The following is a 5,929-nucleotide window of genomic DNA, read 5'->3' as shown; positions in this document are numbered from 1 at the left end:
TTCTGGCTATGCATCTGATTGAACAGTTCATTTTGGAGCATCCCTGATTGGACAGGATCTCAGGCCCCACCTCCCTAACCTTGAGTGACAAGAATGCCGTCCAACAAGAGGCTGAAAGAGGCAAGAACGCTAACAATTTCTTCACCACAGCCCCCAACTTTTTTTTTTTTTTAATTAAGGACATGGACAATGACTTTATTCATCTTGACATTCGGGGACACCATACTTGCCACAGAGTAGCTGTTAAACAAATTTCGACTAAAGGAATAAAAAACTACTTACTTAGTGTTTACTCTGTGCTAGACTTGGGCACTTATTATTTCAATAGGAGTTAGAGTTTGCTTTGAAGGCGTTTTCAATATACATTGATGTCTAGCTAAAAGCATGCACATAAGTCACTCAGTAACCTAATAGATTAAAGACGTTGGGAGTCACAAAAGCAAAGGCCATGACAGTGCAGAACAGGGTGAAATTACCTCTAGTCTCCGGTTGGGGGGTGGGCATTGCATGAGGCTTCATGCAAGAGGTGGCATATGACCTCTTAAATCACAGGCACAACTTAGGGGTACACCATGCACCTCCCAGGTGAAGGGCTTAGCTACAACGTGGGCTTTAGCTAAGGAACTCTGTAGCTCTTTTTACGCAGAGTTTTGTGCTATCTCTGGGTTACAGCTCTGCCAGAGGGATATTTGTATTTAATCCTTAATATAAATTATATCCATTTATCGATTTTAATTATATACATACACTTATGTGTTTATATATACACACAGTAAATACAGGGTTTCCACTCATGGAAACAACGTATTAACAATTATATATGTATTTTTTATGGTGAAAGTTATATACAAGGTGGACATAAAATTTGTGTGCGATTTAAAATATTTTCCTATTTAAACTTAAAACTTTACTATTTAAATTTAAATGTAATTACTATTTTATTTTTAATTTAAAATAGTTAATTATATAAATTGCACATGAACTTTAAGTCTATCCTTTATTTAGAACTATCCAGCTGAACCTGATATAGATGATCCCAATTTGGTGGGCGACATCCAAAGCATCATAATCAGGAGCCAGTGGCACATATGCCTTCTTCTCTTCATCAGGCCTGGTCAGGGTGTTGACCTTCACCACAGCAATGTCACAGAGCTTCTTCACAGCCTGTTTGACCCGGTGCTTGTTCGCTTTGACATCCACAGTGAACACAAGTGTGGTGTTTTCTTGTCTCTTCTTCACAGTGAACTTAGTGGTGAGGGAGAACTTGATGATGGCACAGTGGTCAACCTTTTTTCTACTGGGGGAGCTCTTCCTAGGATATTTGCGCTGCCTCCAGAGGAGCCACAGTGTCTTCAGCCACCAAAATGTGGGTGATGTACAAATATTCTTTTTTGTGTGTCAGTGGTTGCCTTTTGGCACTGCTTTTTGGCCTTCAATGCCTTTGCTTTGGCTTTGGCTTTGGCTTTGGCTTTGGGAGGGGCAGGAGCTTTCTTCTTCGCCTTCAGCACCGTCTTGTGAAAAGCAAAATTATTTTAAAGTTTGAGATTCTGTTTAATTTTTCTGAATTCTAGTCTGATAATGAGGCAGCCTGAGCTTTGAAAGGGGAGGCAGTCCTCTAAAGGACCCTGTCCAGTATGAATAAAATGAGAGACATGTTTGTCTTTTCGAATTTTCTAGAAGCCACATAAAAGAAAAGATAAAGAAATAGGTTAGGCTCGGCTCTTGTGGCTCAAGTGGCTAGGGCACCAGCCACACACACCTGAGCTGGCAGGTTCAAATCCAGCCCTGGCGCCCAACAACAATGAGGGCTGCAATCAAAAAATAGGTGGGCATTGTGGCTGGCACCGTAGTCCCAGCTACTTGGGAGGCTGAGGCAGGAGAATCGCTTGAGCCCAGGAGTTGGAAGTTGCTATGAGCTATGATGCCAAGGCACTCTACCCAGGGTGACAGCTTGAGGTCTGTCTCAAAAAAAAAAAAAAAAAAAAAAAGAAAGAAATAGTTTAAATTGACTGCTATTGTTTACTTAACCCAATATATCCAAAAATAGTTTTGTTCTCATAATTGACCATTGAAAAAATTAATGAATTACTTTTGTTATATAACTTTAAAATTCATTCTATGTGCTAAGTGTAGAGCACAGCTAAATTCAGAACACCATGTGGCCAGTTGCTGCCACATTGCAGTGCAGCTCTAAGGGCTCTGACTCTACTAACCTCAGAGACATGACTGGTGAAAGCTATACTATTTTGTTGTCAGAAATAAAGAAACATTTTACTCCCTATCATCTCTCCTCAAGCCCAAAGATGGGAGAAATATTGTCTCAAAGGAAAGAAGGGGCCTCAGTGCAAAAAGTGTCTACCAGTAGACACACACTTCATACACTGCTTGATGGATGCCTATCTGTCTTCCAGAAATCATACACTGAACTAATGTTAGTGACACTCCAAGAAGGAATCTCAGTATTTTGGTTACATAACTCTGCAAATACACTACAAAGCATGGGTTATACACATAAGACTTGTGATCCCTGTGACTAGAGGGCAGGTTGGGGGTGAGATCTAGGTTTCTGAGAGATACCTGAAGTCTGGTAAGTACATCCACAACCTCCGGGAATTAGTCACCTTCACTAATTAATCTAACCTTCCAGGCTTTGAGTCCCAGAATTGACTACTGATGGGCACAGCAACAGATTCTTCTCTTCCTGTGGATGGCACCAAGCAGCGGACACTTGGGGGCTGAGCTGGCTAAGCAGGGATGGGGAGCTAGGAGAAGTGACAGGTAAAGGCTCGGCTGGCCCTGCACCTGGGCAGGACTCAGCACCTCGGTGTGCGACTGACACATCACAGGGGTCCTTCTACTATTATTTCTAGAACATACACTGTTCTAACTCACAGTTCTTTTTTTTTTTTGAGACAGAGCCTGAAGTTGTTGCCCTCAGTAGAGTATTGTGGCATCACAGCTCACAGAAACCTCCAACTCCTGGGCTTAAGCGATTCTCTTCTCTCAGGCTCCCTAGTAGCTGGGCCTATAGACACCGGCCACAAGCCCGGGCTATTTTTTGGTTATAGTTGTCATTATTTGGCAGGCACAGGCTAGATTCTAACCTGCCAGCTCTGGTGTATGTGGGTGGCCCCTTAGCAGCTTGAGCTATAGGCACAGAGCCTAACTCACAGATTCTTAGGAAAAATATAATGGATCATCATAGTAAGAATGATATTTCTCAGTACCACCCACATAGACAATCTTTCCTCTCAATGCTAATGCCAAATTGTCTCCTATTCATTCACCTGCAATTGTCACACCCTAATCTGGTGACAGACATCAAAATTTACTATTACAATATTCTGGAAAAAAAATTATTGGTAAAAGGGATGATGAGCACTATGTTACACTTTTTTTATCAAAACACTTAATTTTCTTTACTTGACCATTATGATAGACAAGCACATATTTCCACAGTAGTGGAAATAATTATATAATATAACCCATCACAACTAATACCAATCAAGATGCTTCCACAATTTTTTTTTTTTTGAGACAGTCTCACTATGTTGCCTTAGGTAGAGTGCTGTACCATCACTGCTCACAGCAACCTCTAACTCTGGGCTTAAGCAATTCTCTTGCCTCAGCCTCCCAACTACCTAGTACTACAGGTGCCTACCACAACGCCCGGCTATTTTTGTTGTTGTTGTTTTGGTAGTCATTGTTATTTTAGCTGGCCGGGGCTGGGTTCAAGCCCGCTAGCTTCGGTGTATGTGGCTGGTACCCTACCCACTGAGCTATAGGGATGGCCTGAGAGACCCACTCTTTTATGCACATGCACCCTAGACAGTGATGTACTCATAGCCCTGCTAGGCAAGGCTCCCCCCTCTGGATTCCAGCCCACAGCATCTGTACTTTCAGAGTGTCCCAGCAAGACCCAACACCTGGGCCCAGAAGACACCTGGCTTATCCCTAGCCCCAGTAACAGCAACCTGGCCCTTCATCACCCAAGCTTCTCACCCACCCAGTGATAACCTCATTTTAATCCATGGAACAGAAATAAGCCAGAGCATGCATGTTGTAACCTGAGCTATTATCTCTACCACTGGCCCACCAAAGAATTGAGTAAGTCAAAGATAAAAATCAATAAATATTTATCAACACAAAGGTTGTAGTCATTCCTGGAAAAAAACAAAGCACAGATGCATCTTTGATTGTTCTTAAAGGGAATTTGGGAACTTGGGTACTTAAACATGACAAGGCATACAGAGGGGTAAAGAATTAGAGCCCAGGCTTGATGCCTGTAGTTCAAGCAGCTAAGGCGCCAACCACATACACCAGAGCTGGTGGGTTCGAATCCAGCCCAGGCCTGCCAAACTATAATGACAACTACCACCAAAAAAATAGCCAGGCATTGTGGTGGGCGCCTGTAGTTCCAGCTACTCGGGAGGCTGAGGCAAGAGAATCAACTGCTTAAGCCCAGGAGTTGGAGGTCGCTGTGAGTTGTGATGCCACGGCACTCTACCCAAAGTGACAGCTTGAGGCTCAGTCTCAAAAAAAAAAAAAGAATTAGAGCCAGGAGTACTGAAGCAAAATGGTTACATTCTCGTGATGCTTAAGAAATGTACATTTTGCTTAGGATAAGGTAAATGTTTGAACAGAAAAGGGGTGAGGAAAGAATTAGTTATGCGGATATCCCTGGATAGATAGAACAATTGATCTTGTCTCTGTCCTACACCTGGGAAGATAAACTTATAATAAACATTATGAGTATGGAATGAATAGACTTTAGTTTTGGGAGCTAGACTTAGCCTGAAGACCTAGAGCTACAATTACATGTTTTAGCTTATTGGAGCCCAGTAAGGAATTCCAATAATCTTTGAGGACAGTTCCTGTAAAAGCTCGAGTACTTTTACCTTCCCATGAGGTTCTGGATGATACATATTGTTAGTGTAGGAATCATGGTGAAGTCTGCCCTTTTCCCTTTTGGTTGGTTTGCTGAAAGATCAACTCACAGCTAAAGTCAATTAATAAGAGAAAGGTTTATTTAAAAATGCCATGTGCGGGTGGCCCCTGTGGCTCAGTGAGTAGGGTGCTGGCCCCATATACCAAGGGTGATGGTTTCAAACCCGGCCCTGGCAACAAAAAAAATAGCCCAGCCTTGTGGTGGGCACCTGTAGTTCCAGCTACTTGGGAGGCTGAGGCAAGAGAATCACCTAGGCCCAGGAGCTGAAGATTGCTGTGAGCTGTGTGACGCCTTGGCACTCTACTGAGGGTGACAAAGTGAGACTCTGTCTGTAAAAAAAAAAAATACTATGTGCATGGGGGAACCACAAGAATGATTACCAAAGACTCAATGAAAGTCTGAGACCTTTGCAGATGCCTTTTAGAAGGTAGGGAGGAAAATGCCGAAAGTATAGGTGCAATAAGTGGTTGCTAGGGGGGATATGTTTATGGAAGGAAACAGATTGATTTGTAAATTACCATTGAGAGGTCAGGTGCTTCAGATGATCTTGCAGGAGTTAAGGAAATCAGCATTCCCTTTTGATTCTCAATGAGGTTAGATTTTATGTAGATAGAGCAAAGGCCTCTTTTAATGCTCGATCATGAAAGGCCTTTAACTCAAAATAATCTTTACACCAAGGAGTAATATTTTGGGGCAGAATTTCCTTAGCTCCTTAATTCATAACAACTATTTATGTATAAAAAACAGATCTCCAATGACTCAGCTTCTGGGCTTTACCTTTGAGCTTGCATAAGTATTTGGTCCTGAAATTCTTAGTTTCTTTTACAGCCCAAAGGCCCAACCAATATTTTCACAAACTCTATACTGCCTCCAGCCATGGATCATTGATAGCTCCTGTCTCTGGTTTTTTCTTTCCCATAAATCCACTTTCATGTACACAGTGTGGCTTAGGCTACTTTTCTGGTGCCTAAGTCTGTGCCT

The sequence above is a fragment of the Nycticebus coucang genome, chromosome 20 (assembly GCF_027406575.1).
Source record: "Nycticebus coucang isolate mNycCou1 chromosome 20, mNycCou1.pri, whole genome shotgun sequence".
Taxonomy (NCBI): Eukaryota; Metazoa; Chordata; class Mammalia; order Primates; family Lorisidae; genus Nycticebus; species Nycticebus coucang.
The sequence above is the reverse complement of the archived record's forward strand: the minus strand, read 5'-3'. Positions refer to the sequence as shown.